Consider the following 17,470-nt stretch of genomic DNA (forward strand, 5'->3'; position numbering starts at 1 on the left):
ATCAATGAGATCATAACAATATTTTTCATTCTGTGTCTGGCTCATTTCATTTCAGCTCCAGGCTCAGGCTCATTGTGGCAAATAATAATATCTTGTATTTGTTTTATTTTAGGATTAATAATGTCTCACATATTTTTTGTTCAGAAGCACGCACTTTTTTTTTTTTCCGGTCTGTTCATTTGGCATCTGACACTTGGGTTGATCCTGTATCTTGGATTTTCTGAATAGTGTTGTAATGAAGATGAGAACCATTTCTACCCAGTTCTGTATACTTTCATAGTTTCTCCTGGTATTAGACTGACCCATCTGACATTTCCATCTTATGAGTAAAAGTAAGTGAATTTCATTTCTCTGTATAGTTCAGGCTGTGGTGATTGCGACAATTTGTCTCCTTGTTACCCTGCCCCTCCCTCCCTCCCTCCCTCCTTCCCTCCCTCCCTTCCTTCCTTCTATCCATCTTCTTTCTCTTGCCTGTTTAACCACAGCATTATTTTATGCAGACTAACTTGGCTGAAGGAAAAAAGTTTGTGATAAATAGGGTAAGACAATATTTAGCAGACTTTGGTTTTATGATGCTTTGCAAAATACATACACATCTGCTTATTATCTAGAATAACAAACTCAAGAGGGTTAGGTGAGAGTATATTATTTCTATTCATTTTAACATTTAAAATAACATTATTTATGGTCTTATTTGTTTTGAAACAAGGTCTCTCAGTGTAATCCAGTCCAGCCTTGAACTTTCTTCTCTGCCTTTCTTTTATTTCTGAATTCAAGGGAACATAGGCATGTAACACTGTGCTCAGATATAGTCAAGTTAAAAAATGTCAATTTTTTTATCACGTCCATAAACTTTTATAATAATTTTAATCAAAATATTAAAATATAGTGTGTTTTAACACTAACAGTAGGCAAACAAGCTCTTTCTGGTCATTTAAGAGCATGTAGCCTCTTTTGGGTACTTCACAGAATTCAAAGAGAGTAGGAGAGAAATCTCTATTTTCAATAAATTTAAAGCTTACAATAGAAATCATAATACTGTGTAGCATGAATCTTAAAAATGTCTTATTAATAAAATCAAACCTGAGGCCAGTTATTGGGTGAATGCTGAAAGATCAGAGAGACAGAACAAAGCCACATCTTCCTCACCTTGCTAGTTTCCTCAGGCTGGAAGCTTCTGAGTCCTCATCCCAATGTCCATCAGCTGAACTGCTGCTTGAAAGCCTGAATGCTTAACCAGACAAATGCTGCTAGTTTCTGGTCTTCATGCCTTATGTATCTTTCTGCTTTCTGCCGTCACTCCCTGGGATTAAAGGCTGTATTTCTGGGATTAAAGGCCTGTATCACTTTGCCTGGCTGTTTCTAATGTGGCCTTGAACTCAGAGATCAGAGGTACTTCTGTCTCTGGAATGTCAGGATTAAAGGTGTGTGCTACCACTGCCTATCCTCATGTTTAATATTGTGGAAATGTAAGTAAAATATGATATTCATATAAAATGCTTAATATAAAGAGTAGGGAACGCAGTATGGGCCACAAGGATGACTTTTCTCGTGTTTGAACAGTCTAATTTATCCACTAGTGTAATTTTCACATTTGCCTTTCAAAAAGTATTTCTCATGCATAAGAATTGTGCATACACCATTCTCACTACAGCCTCCCTCCTCCAGCTCTGACGACTCCCGTGATTCCCACCACTTCCACTCAAATTCATGATCTCTTCTTTACTATTGTATTAGTCCACACGTGCATGCGCACACACACACACACACACACACACACACACACAGAGAGAGAGAGAGAGAGAGAGAGAGAGAGAGAGAGAGAGAGAGAATTGACCTAGTCCACCCAGTGTTGTTGTTCATGTACTTAGGGATAACTACTTTAGACTGAATGTCCAACCAAGGGTCGTTGTTGGAGAAACATAGTTCTCACTCTCTCGGCCATCATTAATTGACTGTAGCTCTTCATGAAATTTACCCCAGCCACATTGGCATGTGAGCTGGTGCCATCATTATGCACATCTTGTTTAGGAAACCATACTGTTATGATCTAATGAGTACCACCTCTTTGTGGTGTCCAGAAGGAGGAGCGTGGGGACACCATCACTCAGCACCTCCACCAGCACCTACTGTCTTCCCAGGTCCTCTTCTACAATGCTCCCTGAGCCCTGGGTAGAAGGTTGCAATGTAGATTACCAGCTGTGACTGGGCATCCCCATAGTCATTTCTTGTCTGTGTTTTCATCTGTGCTTATAATGCTGCTGTCTCCTGGGATGAAAGGCCCTTTGACGAGTGGTGAGAACAGCAGATAGAAATTTGGTTAGTTTAGGAAAATGTCAGTAGTAGATTCTGCTCTAGGGTCTATGACTCTCCTGCCATGGGCAGCTGGTTTGGGTTACATACAGTACCAGGTATGGATTCCTTCCTATTGAGCAGTCCTTAAGTCCAAATAGACAGCTGTTGGTTACCCCCAAATAAAACTGTTATTGCACCACTAAGAATGTCTTGCCAGACCAGTCATTTTTGTGATTCATAGGCTGTGGATAATCACCCGAAAAATCACTTCCAAAACCTCTGGTGAAAAAGATAAATAAACATTTTGAAGAGATCATATTTTAAAAGGCACAGGAGATGGTAGTGGGGAGAATACTAGCTAATGGATAGGATTCTCTAAAGCAGGAACTTTTTTATAGTGTCTATGACAATCATTTATATTTAATGTGATTTATTCATTTTGTAGCTGAGCTGAGGTACAGTGGAAAGAGGATGGTGGTGGTAGAGATCTGTGTATTGTTGATACTTAGAAAATCAGCATGACTATCTCTCTATAGTATTTGTGTGTGTGTGTGTGTGTGTGTGTGTGTGTGTGTGTTGCTAATGGCCTTTTGCATGCTAAACACCCGTTCTATAACTGAGCTAAACCTCCAGTCCTGAAAGGAAAAAAAAGAATATACTGTATATAAACAGAAACAACGCCGAGCTACAACTTTTCCTAAGTAGTTTAAAAATTAGATTTTAATAAATATTGTGTCCTCCAGTGGCTAATTATGAGTGATACCTCCACTTCTACACACACACACACACACACACACACACACACACACACACACACTACATCAGGACTCTTAGTTTTCCAGCTTCTTTGTTTTAGATGACCTCAGGAAGATTTATATTGTCATATCTAGGGGGAACCTGGAGATTCTGGCTCATTTTGATTATCCATTTTCGTCTTTGCAAAAAGAATGATTCCAGTAATATCAGAAGGTCCAGGACTGGATGATTAAGCTGGTTCAACAAGACAAATCTGCAAAGAGTAGTTGATCCATCTGATTATCAGACTAGAAAAGAAAGAAATGCTGTTAATATAATCACCCAAGATTTTGTGGCCTCATACAGTCCAGCACAGACATTAGGCGAGGCTGGTTCTCAGGATGATTGCAGTGTCTTACAAGGGAAGACTGTTGCTTTGGCAAATCAAAGGTTTAAAAAAAAAAATCAAAGACAATGGATTTTTAGCGGATTCTATTTTTCCTGCAAACAACATAAGAGAAAAGAAGAAAAAGAAAGTCCCTTGATGAGAGGGGACAGTGGGCTAGTCAGGAAGCCAGCCTGCTACTTCTGCATGGGAATTTGGTTTGGTTGCAGGCCTCAGGCCTCCGCTTTCTCATCTATAAAACAAAGAGTACTGGGGTGGGGCTGGATGGTTTCTGGGGATGCAGATATGGATTGGATCAATCTCATAGAAAAGAACAAAAATTTGAATATTTAAGAAAGCAAAATTAGCGAGTGATCAAAAATGGGGAAGAGTGTGGCAGAAGGAAATGAAAATCCATCTTACTGAATTCAAAATACAACACAGAACTGTCAAAAACCAGGCTTTTTAGAAGGGAGAGAAGGAACTGGTGCCCTTTGTCTCCAGATTTTCTCCACTGTAGTCTTGTTCTCTCTTCCCCTTCATCACCTTTTATTTCTCTCTCTCTCTCTCTCTCTCTCTCTCTCTCTCTCTCTCTCTCTCTCTCTCCCTCTCTCTCTCTCTCTCCCTCCCTCCCTCCCTACTTTTTGTTTCCGGTAACCATGGTGATGCTTCCTCTCAGCAACCTTCCTTGCAGCTGGCCCTTTTGGTACACAGCAAATTTACTCCATTTACTGGTGCAGGGTTCTAACAATGCTTTAACAATTCATTTATTAACATTTTCTCCAGGATAATACATGTGGAGAATTATTCTACAGTTAAGCCCCCTCCATAAGGGGCACTGTATAACAGGGATATTCAATTGTTAATTTCAGTTGCTAACATTGGAGGGGAGGCTGATTATGCCAAACACTGATCTGCCTGTAATGGCCCTCACCTCAGGGACTGCAAAGGTCCGCACTCACACTGGTTGCCACCTCCTTTTGTGTGGAACCAGAATAAATGATTACATACAGATAATCACATGGCAATCCTTGTAAGAGAAACATTGCCAAGTGAGTAATTATCATAGTTACAAAGCCATTGAATTGTCTGTAGAAAAATATATACCAACATATACAGTCCCTTCATGAATCTTTTATTTTGGAATATAAATAAACAATGTGCAATAACTTAAAAATATGGGATTAATCTTTCAATGACAAAGTCTCAAAGAATCTTTAGTATCCCTCATATAGATAATAAAAAAAAATTCCCATAAATGATCATTTACTTATGCCCCTCTTGTGTAGCTTAACTTTCTTGTAATCCTATATGCCTGAAAACAGGTCTCTAAACTCTCTCTCTCTCTCTCTCTCTCTCTCTCTCTCTCTCTCTCTCTCTCTCTCTCTCTCTCTCAACACAAAGGAGACCAGATGATGACATGCATAGGCTTATAGACTGGACTCCTGGGGACACACTTGGATGGAGCCAATTAAAATGCCTGTCAGGCATTTGGTACCAGAAGTCCCCTTGGCAAACCGCTAAATCCTAAGCCAGGGCACCATCCTATTGTCAGTGAATGATGGCGGAGCTGAGTGGCTTGTCATCATTCTCGAAAATTCCGAGCCTAGTGAGCTCTCTCTCCCTCTCCTATTCGCCTTATTTTCCTTTCCGCCACTGCGGGGACTTTTTTTAATTTGCAGCTTCCCTTTCCCCGGCACACACAGACAGGAGCTGGTGGCTTTCAGACTGCGTCTGTCTGGAGCTAGAGAGACACAGCAGAGGGAGTGTTCTTGGGGAAGGGTTCTGCAGCAGCAGTTCCAGCGGATTGGATTCAGGGGGCATTGCTGCCTATGCACTGGTAATGCTTTAGGGCTTTTGCATTCTATTTCACTTTATTTTTAATCCACCATTTCGAAGGATCTGCTGTATGTGGTCTCGGATTACCGTGTTTTAAATACGTTATTGAGCTTAAAATTCAAGCGCTGCATTTGCTGTACTACAGACTGCAAGTGGTAAATTTATTATGTGGCTATAAGTGATAAATGGACCTATTGGTGAGTTACGATTTTTGATATTTAGTTGACAAACCTATATGTATGTACGCATTTTCTTTTGTTGTTTCTCTAGATTCTTCAGCTTGACTCTAGCAGAGGACGCACTGATTAGGAGCCACTCAATCAGAAAATTAAAAGGTACTGCATGTTTTACTTGGATGTTTTAATGAGGGGATATTTAGAAAGAACTGGAATGTTTTTATTTAGGTTTATCTCTTTGTAGTTGGTCTTCTATCCCCGAGGCCATGCTGATCATTGTCTATAAGATGTAGGGTTTCTTATGCAGACTGTACCACCAACCGAGGCTATTTTGAATAAAAAGTATCTTTAAAAATGTCTTTTGTCTATGTTGTAAATTAGTAAGAAATGTCAGCATGCCTAGCTCCTTTGTAATGTTTGAATTTTGTCACTGTGACAGTTAACAAAATGTCTGAAATTCTGTGTCACAAAGAAAATACATTCTTTTGAGTTTAAGAGAAATATGTTAAAAATGATTTTAACTGAAGGTTTCCTATGGATCCATGTTTTTTTTAAATTTTTTTGTAAAACAAAATAAAATGGTTCACTCTTTGTAGATGGGACCAGTACTGGAGATCGAAGCCCAGGGATGACTCAGTGTTGTTAGGTTTTGTGAATAAAATATTGTAATTTCTTTACTAATGTTTTAGTTTACAACAGGGGATATTTTTAAAGTCAAAAATGGTTAATCCTTAAGAGAATTTAGTATCATATGCTTTATTCAGAATTAATAACATAAAAAGGAATTCCTCTCTCTTGCTATGAAAGCAGCTGAGCCCATTGATCTAGGCCTTATGCCCTACATGAAAAATATCAGTTTTTAAATTTAGCATCAGGGATGTATATTGATTTGAAAGGGCAATTATGGATACTGTCTACCCTTTAATTTTTTTTAATATTGTCTTTGACTTTAACATACGTTCTTGCCCATAAATCCTATATAGTAGTCACTTGCCTTTTTAAAAAAATGGAAGACATTTTCTGCCTTCCTGAGAATAGACCAATACCACCCCCTAAACCTTCTCTTGGCCATCTTTATAGATTTCCCTTCAAGACTGCCAGATTAAAATATTTCATACAGAAGGTTTAGCATTTTAAAAACTATAACTTAAAAATGGTTGAGATAACCACTCTAAAGAGTGAAATATTATTAAGTGTACACCATGAATGTGAGTATTCGCAGCAGCTGAGGGAGACTAGTGCATTGTCCTCGGTTAATTTTCTCTGCAATGTGTAATCACGAATGACTTAATTTATTCATTCCCCAAGCATTGCTGAAGAGCCTGGCTTCTGTGGGTAGTTCCAGTGTAAGAGAGGGAGAAACAGATGACAAGGTCCGCAGGCTCCCAGAGCGTAGGCTGAACCACACAGGATTTTTGAACAGGAGAATGAATTTTTTTTTAAAAATAAATTAATGTGCTCTCAAAAACGATGCTACGTTATTTCAGGTATTGCATACATTCCAGTGGACTGGTCTTAAAGACAGATGAAATGATTATGCATTTTTTTGTCTCAGAAATTATTCATACAGGATTGTGTATGTAAGCCTGAAACAAAACTCATCATTCCCCCTGGATGTTGTAAAACTCTTGAGATCATTGGGGTTTTTTTGATGTTTTACTTAGAGTCAATGAAAATATTTCATGTTTGGTGAAAATTATCTGTTATTTTCTTGCCTGACCAATCTATATAGAATACACACACACACACACACACACACACACACACACACACACACACACACACCCCTCCCATGTGGTCTGATTCCTAGCTTTCAGATGTATCAGAAACTTGTATTTATTTTAAGCTTTGGGGTGTCTGTGCTAATTGGAAAAGATGGAATTATCATTATCCTATCAACAAGAAGTCTGCAATACATTGTCAATATGAACTGCTCCACTCCATTCCAATTTGCCTAGGCTTTGGAAAGGAGGCACATGACCACCAAGAACCTCCTATTGCCTCCCTTTCCAGGGCCATTTTGAAATCATCTAGTGGGGATGATGATGGACTCAGTAATAAGAACAAGCTTGTAAAAATAGCTGTTAGTGAGTTAAATCCAAACAGACCAGACTCTGGTGTTCTAAGGCAGATCTCAGTGCCATGGTGACTAATCAATATTGTCTGCACAGTTGTTAACTTCTTTACTGAATTTTCTCTCCATAATATTATTTTTAATACACGAAATGGTGGCCAGACCACAACAGTTCAGTTAATATTTATTTATTTAATTACTTAATTTGCAAATGAATTTATTTCTCATTCTTTTTTATTTTGCTTTTCATATGATGATGCATGAAGAATTGAAATTTGATATTTTTGGTGCTTAGTTATCTAAAATTTGTGTGTGTGTGTGTGTGTGTGTGTGTGTGTGTGTATGTGTGTCCTGTTATTAATTATTAATGTTTTGTGGTGCTGAGGTTTGAACCCCAAACCCCATAAATTCCAGGCATTGGCTCTACCTCTGAGTTCACAACCCCAGTTCCTAGCTACTAATTATTAGATGAGTTATTTTGGTAGAAAGGAAAGCTGTGTGTCAAAATTTCTTCAGGTTATGTGGGAAATGATTTTTCTGGATTTTAGTTAAAGTGGAAAAAAATTTCAATTTCATTAGAAGGAGGGGAGAAAAAAGGCAAACTGCAGCCTGGGCTTTGCTATGGGCTCCTCCTACACAGTCTTCCCGGGCTCCACTCTGCTAACCGCATTTCAGGTCTCCTGCCAAGCTTCTGCAGTAGCCTCCATCGCTTGATTTCTCTACACACACCATGCTAGGAATGATAACATTTGAGCAAGAGAACATTGGAGAGTAGATGATGTAAGCAGGAATGGTGGCACCCCTGGAATCTCAGCATTCAGGAGCCTGAGGCAGGAAGATCACCATTTCTAGGTTACAGTGAGTCTAAGCAATATCGTTAGAAGCTGTCTCTAAGAGAAAAAGAAACAAAAACCAAAAAACAAAGTACATAGGTTTTCATTCTATATACATAAAGACTCTGTAAAGAAACTTCTAGAATCATAATAATTTCAGAGAATGCCATTTGTTCCTGTCATGTGCTTTTGTTAAATAGAACTATAATTTGTTATTGTTAACTATCTGCCTAACATTATCCTAAGCCCCTACCATGTGATATCCCTATTAACTCTCTGTAATCTTCAAAATTAGGTTCAGTCTCCATTTTATAGATGAATGGACTGAGGCTCCAACTGCTCAGTTTCCATGTCTGGTCCAAAGCCCTCACAGACATTCATAAATATTAAATTTTTCTAGCAGATTTTTTTATACATAGTTATTTTCTTAATACTATGTTTATGTGGATAATACAACCCTGCAGTGTGATCAAAACAGTATACATTGCAGATTCTCACATGTAATAAAAGTATGTCTTCAAATAGTTACACCATTCAAGTTCTTATATGTTAAACATATACATAATATTCATGTTTTTCATACATATTATATAATATGTTTAATTACAAGCACTTTCTTCAAATAAGGCTGTCAGATGAACTCATACATTTTTAAATAAATTAATAACACATTTCCTTGTAATTTTCATGATGTTTTATAATTAATTGTATAGTGTGTATGTGAACATTAGTTGGAGAATTCAAGAGCAAAACTCATATTATAGTTTGTAAGGTCTTTTACAATTGAAATAGTCACAAGAGTTTTGAGTGTCTGAAATAAATAAAGTGGAAAGTTGTGCAATGAAAATTGTGAAAAATATTCAAACTCAAGGAAGAAGCTCCCCATAAAAATCACCAGGGAAATAAGGGATGTAGAGTATGTATTCAGACCCTCTTATTGTGAAAGACTGACTTCAACAGAATAGTTCCTGAGGTTAGGTGGTGCAGTAGGAGCAGGACATGGAAGCATAAAGCATCGTTTTAGACGCTCTCAGAGACAAAAAAAAAAGGCCCAAAGAGCATTGATTGTACCATACCAGACATATCATCTCCTCAGGGACTTCATTCTATGGAGTTTATGCATGAGGCATTTGTGGTGAAATTCAAGGATGACCAGAAGTGGTCAAGGGGTATACTGCATTGGAGGAGCTTCAAGAAAAGCAAAGATTAACATAAGCAGTGAAGGAGCTGGCCAAGCCTGGAAAGCACAGATGGATCTCAGATGTCCTAGAACATAGATCAGATCAAGGGAACTCTTGGAAACAAAGGGTGGATGAGTACATACATGAATACTACAAGGCTATACCATATGAAGTGACTGTTCCCCTCTTTGAATAGCAAAATAAAACCATCATTCAGTTGAAGAAGTTTTTAAAGACTACATTGAGGTATTTTTTGTTGTTGTTGTTTGTTTGTTTGTTGTTTTTTGCTTTTTTATTGTGTGTGTGTGTGGTTTTTTTTTTTATTCAATAGGAAGGTATTTTTAAGCAGAAGATAACTATGACCAAAGCCATTTTCGGATTATTTATCTTAGACCTCTGGGGTAAGACTGTTAAAATAAGCATGTTGCACTAAGCATCATTTTAGATGCTATCATAGAGGAATGAAAGGACCAATGAGCATTGGTGGTAGATATGAAAAAAAGGTCATGAAAGTGAAAGATGCTTCTGAGCCCAAAATTACATCCAGATACAGCACTGATTGACTCTTGGGAGAATAAAAGGTGGAAGAATAATTCACAGGTGACTTCAAGGTTTGAAACTGATAGAAAAGTGACTTAGAGAAAGGTGTCTAAGAGTTACCTGAAGGAAGGAGTCCTCTTTGTTATTGAGCTTTGAATGTATAGGAGATACATAGCCAATTATTGCTAAGTGAGTGGAAGAGGCTGTGTTAAAAGATGATGCTATGTGTGTAGAGCATGAAGGATGGACTGTGGGTGATACGGACATGTGAAGAGACTGGGGTGAGAGATTGCAGAGCATGCAGACACAGGTAGAGAAAGGTCTGAAGGATGTGGGTGATGCTACCAAGCACAAGGGTGTGAGCAGAACCAAAAAGATATGTCACAGCACCCTTATTATAGACACGAGATGAGAAAGAAATTAGCAACATAGAAGGAAAAATTAGAAGACAAACAAACAAAAAATAAGTGTGTAGTGAATGTGTTAGAAAACAAAACTAATACTTGGATCCTTCAGAAAATTAAAGAATAAAAATAATTCAATCAATCTACATTATATAAAACTTTATAAGTCTACATTTTATATAAGAAAAAAAGTGATGCTCACCCAGAATTTTATAATGTATAGGTAGTGGCTAATACTTTACGAACACTTTATCTACCTTCATCTCATTCTGTTGTATTTAAATTTACATAATCAGGACCAGGGAATACATAATTGAGTTTTGTCCTTTTCCCATTCGGCATGATCTTAAGAATCTTACATTTTTCTCACTTGCATAATTTTCTAACACACAGACATTGATTATCTTTGTTCACCATGCTTTCCAGTTTGCCATGGTCATCATAAGGCTGCAATGGAATCATTCATACCTCATCCCTACAGTTCAGATGTCTTCCAATGGATGTTACCCAAAACCAAAATCACATTCTATATTGTTAAATCCTTGGCCAGATAAAATATACTGGGTTCAAAACGTACCTATGGTTTGCTCTGGAACACAGTACCAGTATCTGAGACTCTGTCAATGTCAGCCATGTGCTAGTTTATGGCAGATTGTGGTGTACATCACTCACTTTATGAATGAAGGGACAGAGACCCCAATGGTTGTACTTCTTAGTTTTTAATCTAAGACAGTCCACAAGCCAGTCAAATTATGGCACAGCCACAAAATCTTATGAAGTAAATAATATAAAAATATTGCTTAACAAGCTAAAGACTCAGAAGAAAGCAAGATAAAGTCAGGGGAAGGCAAGGAACGAAATGATGGAACTCAATGAGCTTTTGACAGTAGTTAACATAAGCCTCAAGAAAAGGGTTGGGCAGATGGAGAGGGATGGGGGATGGCTGTATATATAAGCAGAAAAAGAATGCATTTATAGAACAAGGTCCTAATAAAGTATGGATAATGACTAGAGACAATGGTTTAGGGCTGAATAGCAAGATTCTACTGACTAGAGCAAAAGAAAAAAGTGGGGCATTCTTGTGGTAAGGAAACGATGTCTAGACTTTATCCTAACCTGGAGGCAAATTCACCCATTCAGCCAATGAATACTTTGTGCATTCTAGACTCCAGGTTCTTCTCCTGGCCTTTGGCAATTTCCTTCTAGAGGAGGAAATAACCTGTGGGTTAAAAGTAAAATTCATACATTGTTGCCATGGCCTCTGTGAAGAGACTAAGTCCTAAGTGGGATAGTGGAGATGCTAGGAGATTTATCTCTGCAACCTGAAAGATGAAGAAAGGGAGTCTGTTGAAATTCAGGTTCTGAACGCTAAGGCTAGAAGGAGGTCCGAGGCTCTGTATTTGGACAAGAACCAGGTAACCTCATAGCTGGAACTACACTTTCATTAGGGAGAGGCTGGAAGGCAAATGGCCCCCCAGCCATATTAATTATTGGAGCCACTGTTAAGAGCAAATCCAGTGTGAGCCCTTGTTTTTTCGCAGTAAGACTGCACACTCCCCAGCCTCTCGGAGGTAAGGGAGAACTGCCTGTCTTTACTCCTGAGATTTTGTCATTACAGCCAGTTATTTTGCGAACGATCCATTAAACCAGCCATAACGAGCTGTTGGCGTTTCACTCCTTCTGTCCATGAGCTCTGCTTATTACAACATAATGAATTCTTGTGGTTCAAGCTTGGGAATGTGAATCTATATAACCCTGGGCCAGTGTCTGAGCTCCAGTTCTCTCTTCTTGCTCCCTAATTTATTTGAACCTCTTCTCTGCCTAGAGCAGAGGTTCTCAGCCTGTGGATCATGACTCCACTGTGGGAGGGAGGGTGTCGATCGACCCTTTCACATGGGATCACATATCAGTAACCTGCATATCAGGTATCTACATTATGATTTGTAACAGTAGCAAAATTAGACTTATGAAGTAGTAATGGAATAATTTTATGATTGTGGGTCGCCTCCCCACGAGGAACCGTATTAAAGGGTCACAGCATTAGGAAGGTTGAGAACCACTGATAGATAGTATTAACCCAGTATCGTATCCTTTTGCATCATATCCTTTTCCACCCACATCTTAATGCAAGCTTTGGGTGAGTCTTCTCAGGCCACATCGAACTGTTAAGATTAGTCTCTGTTTTAAGGAAAAAGCCTCCAACTCACCCTCCGTCAAAATAATTTCTCTCTGGTGGACCATTTTGTTGGTTGAATTGTATTGCTTTGAAGAGTTCTTCAGATTGTTGCAGGGAGACGCATGTGTAAACAGCTAAGTGTCTTGAGTGGCTAGTATTCATAGGAAACCTTGGTGCATGGGGCTGGAGAGATGGCTCAGCAGTTAAAAGCATCTAGTGCTCTTTCCTGGAGATGACCCACTTTTACCCCAGCACCCACATGGCAACTCACAATCACCTGTAACTCTGGTTCCAGGTGAAGGGCTCCCTCCTCTGGCCCCTCTGGGCTCCTGCACACACAATGCATGTAAATTTATGCAGGGAAAATGCGTAACACACAAACTATGTAACTCTTTTTAAAGAAATCTTGGTATACTCAGAAGGAATATTGGCTTTCCACTGCCATTGCTGGGTTATAATTGAGATTTCCCCTATAACATCAGGAATCCAGGAAAAATTGACTTATTTCAGTCCGTTCACACCATGTATAATAATTTTAAAATATCTAGAAAAATAAGCCATTGGACAAATAAGGCTTACTTGCCTATAAAGGAAAAATAGCTTAAGTGTGTTTTGAACATCAGTGGTACCTTTTATTATCATTTAACATTTTTTTCCACAGACTAAATTTATTCCTAAGCATGCCATGACAAGGTCTCTAGACTAAGCATTTTCATTTTGCAATTTGATAAATGCTTCAGCAGCCTAATGGAAACAAAGAATACCCTAGAAACTTGAATTAAAAAAATTACAGCGAAATATCAAGTTAAATTCAAATAAAGAAAAGTGAGCAAGTCGATTACAATTTTCCAAGAATGCTTAAGAAAGATCCTTGAAAAATGCAGTCTCAGGCACCTTTGTACCTATTCTGTCTACACAAAATACACCAAGGAGAAGCAAAGGAAATGAGAAAAGTGTGTGTGTGTGTGTGTGTGTGTGTGTGTTCGTCTATCTATATGGACAATGCTGGTGATCTTTGTATAATTAAGTTGAAACTAGAATTTTTTTTCCAGAATCTGAATTCCATGCCTTCATCATTTTGACATTCCTTCCCATTCCTTCAAGGGTTAAATGGTTGAGCATATCAAAGTGACAGAGTATCATCTCTGGTTCCTTCCTCTCTCCCTTCCTCCATCTCTCCCTCTCTCCCTTTCTTCCTCTCTTCCCCCTCTCTTTCTCGCTCCCCCAACACACTCACAGATGCACACGTGTGCACATACACAGGTCTTTCCCCCTTCCCTCTCTTCATCCCCCTTTCCCTCTAAATAAAGTATGAATCAATCATCTTTTTCCATGGATTCTGTATAAGTCTGATTCATATGGTTTTCATTAACCTTTCTTAAAATTCCCTTCCAGTGTTAATGACTCTGGATTATGACCATTAAAGAAGCCGGATGTACATTAATCTCCATCTGGCATTAGTTAAAACAAAACTAGTCCATTTAACACCTCATAACCAAAACACAGTTTTTGTAATATGAAGGAGTTGGAGAAATAATGGTTCTTTTTGGAAAGATCCTGTTCTGTATCCAAGATGAACAATAGATACATTTTTTTTTCCTATTTATTGTCAGTTTTAGAAATTTCTTGCTAGTGGTAAGCATTTGTGACTCAATCCAAGGGAAAGGATATGACATGTAGACATTAATGGTTCTTCCCAAACTAAGTGCTTTGTGTTAGCATAAATTTTAGTGTACTTAGAGGTGAGTTTGAGATATTCCAGACTCTTAAAAGTAAAAAAATCTAAGTAGGCTGCCTAGTTTCAAAGCATGGCTGCAGAAATCTTATGTAATTGACATGATTATGTTGGTGGTACTTTGGAAATATGGGAAGTAACAATCAAAAATATGGGGGGAAGAAGAAATTCAGGAATAATTCATGACTCCAAGTTAGTCATATAACTCTGCTCAGAATGTTGTACTTTTCATTTCCAGGATAGTGTATAGCCCAAAAGATAAGAGATAACCAGGAAATGCAACATCAAGGTCAATGCATACATGTTTTCCATTCTCTCTATGCTATGCTCATGAAACCTCAGCTTATACATTTTTGGAGTAATGTACCTGTATTTCAAGAAGAAAAAAGAAAGATAGAAATAACCTGGGAATCAAACTTGGGTCCTCTAGAAGAGGGGCAAGGGCTCTTAACCATTGAGTCATCTATCCTTCCAGCCCCTGGTTTGGCTTGTAACAACTATTAAAAGAAAAGGGGGTGAGACCATAAACAACTGTGCTCAAAACACTTGAATAAACTAAAGCATCCCTGCCCATCTAGGGTCTTAATTTGCTGTTGTTGCAAGGGGCTGGTACACTTGATGTAGCCCCAGCCTGTAATAAGCATAGTCCCCATTACTTTCACTCAGAATACCTTCTCTTTCCTCTTCCATAACAAGAGACCCTCCCTTTCATAGGCTTTCAGAATATGTGACCATTCAAAATAGAGTTCCAGCCTTCTTGGAAAGGATGTGTCGCCATACGACTAGTTTCTGGCCAGCAAGTTAATAAACTGAAGTTAGATGTGGACTTTGCACCAGGTGCATAAAAAGATAAAAAGTACGACATTCATCATTCTTTTGTCCTTCTGCTAGTGCAAACACGGATGTCATGGCTGGAGCTTCAGCAGCCAATTTCAATGAGAGATAATCTTGTAAACAAATTTTGAGTTTTCTCGTTACTTACAGCCTAAATTTTCATTTTTATCTAATCACTTAGAACCCTCTTTTTACTTTCAAAGACTTTCAAGCATTATTGTTACCTACCTAAATAACTTCCATACTAAAATTATTTCTATGCTGGATGTCATAAGTATTTGCTTAAAATCCCACCTTTTGCAAGGAGGCTCTTAAGTACCAGGTCGGACAGACTCTATTAATAGTCACTATTTTAAAACAAAATGCACCAAACAAAACAAAAGTTAAGTCCGATTTCTAAGCTGTACAAATGCAGACACTTACTATGTCCTATCACTTCTACATCTCAAACATGCTTCTCTCTCTGCACAAGGATGGTGATGGTTTTGACTCATCATGTTTGATCCAAGTCCTAACAACATTTCCCCGTCACTCTCCCCCAATACAAACCATCATCTGAATAGTAGATGGACCAATCTTCTCAAAATTCAGTCTAATTCTTGATATTTTTAGGCTATAAACCTTTTTATACTCCTCCACCCCATGACATTGACCCTAAGGTCCTGAGTCTGTACACTGTGGCAGGCCATCTGTGATCAGCCTCTGCCAGATGACAGGTCCGTCCAATATTGGGAATCCTGGAGCTGATACACATTTCTTTTCTTTTATTCCTCTGTGTTCTTTCTGCATCACTTCCTTACCTTCCCTAGTTTCCTCCTTCACTTAACTTCAAACCCTGCTCACTGGCCATATCTCAGAGTTCATAAATGAGCCTTTGACATCTTCTGGTCTAAGTTATGTTAGCACCTTGGGGCACTCTCATAGCTGAACCTGTTCCATTATCAGATTAACACATATCTTCTCCGTAAGAATGGGATCTCCATGATGGTTAATCATACTCCTACCCAGATCCTCAATACTACCAATAGGGACGTGTCCAGAGTGGGTGCTCAGAAAACACTGCTGAGGTACAAGACTTACTAACTGATCCACCATCTTTTTTCTTCCCCTTAAAGGCAACTTTAACATCTCAAACTAAGTTCTACTTCTCAAAACCCCAGTTACCTTCCATTTTGTTGGAGCCATGCATGTGTTCTTACTTTCTAATCAGACACTTGTAATTTTCTGAGAGACTTTAGTTATGTGTTGACAGTATCCTAAATCACCATTAGTGATACATTCTAGAAAGTGCAAAAATCTCAGAAAAGAGTTTTAATGTAATAAATGCATACATTTAAAGTTATTTAATGTAATCACCTTCATCTTTCCAGAATAGGTATCTCTACAATCTGTGGTTGGTAAACTATACTTTTCCATAAGCATAATACCAGGCCTTAAAAAGACTTTAACAAATGCTGGTATGTCGTACTGTAGAGTTAGACCCCCTGGGGTTCAGATCCAGAGTCTTCCTCTTATCATCTGGGAAATGCTGCGACCTTATCAAGCCTCCACTGTGTAAAACAAGAATAATGTTGTCAACCATATGAAAATATTGAGAGAGTGCACAAAGATAAAATCATTAGTCATGATTATTGTGTTCCAAGTTTATATTTTGCCATCTTCTCTTTAGCAAATAGGGCAGATGCATAGTTTATTTGACTCATTTTTATTTGTTGTTATTATTATCTATGTTGTTTGTAAGCTGAATGGTAAAGTTTCAAAGCTTCACTGAACCAAAAGTAACATCTGTAACAGGAGCTTTGAAGCCCTGGGCAGTTTAACTGGGTGCTTATCTTTTCTGCCCACTCCACTTCTGGATTAAAAAATAAAACTGACGGGCGGAAAGCTGCAAAAGGAAAGATGGGGTTACAAATGATCCAAGGTCAGCAGAAAGGCCTGGAAATTACATGCATGCTAAATTACACCACCTGAGGCCATCTGAATGTCAGGAGGGAGTCGGAACAGGGTGTTAAGAGTTCAGCTGTCCCTGTGAGGCTTATCTGCAGTGTAGATTTTGCTGAGCCTCCTCTGGCTCTTTCAGCCTCCAGATGACCAGCTGCTCTCAATTCTCCCAGCTGGCTTGACAGGCTTTGTCTTCACTTTAGTCTGTTTCCAATGGTCGTCTGCTAGAATGCATTTCAGGTAGCTTTCTCTCTTGACCAGTATTAGAGTCATCTCCAATACCCCACCTAATCAATTGCCTCAAAGAAAGATAAATGACCAA

General features: G+C 38.5%; 1 protein-coding gene across 1 annotated transcript in view; it reads left to right on the forward strand.

Moving 5' to 3' along the window:
* Nucleotides 1–4,875: 4,875 nt before the first annotated feature.
* The window catches only part of Map2 (microtubule associated protein 2), a 133,670-nt gene continuing 121,075 nt past the window's right edge, over nucleotides 4,876–17,470 (forward strand). Inside the window, 2 exon segments of the mRNA XM_036172846.1 lie at nucleotides 4,876–5,255; nucleotides 5,525–5,589. The gene's annotated coding sequence lies outside the window, so the exon portion shown is untranslated.

The sequence above is a fragment of the Onychomys torridus genome, chromosome 23 (assembly GCF_903995425.1).
Source record: "Onychomys torridus chromosome 23, mOncTor1.1, whole genome shotgun sequence".
NCBI lineage: Eukaryota > Metazoa > Chordata > Mammalia > Rodentia > Cricetidae > Onychomys > Onychomys torridus.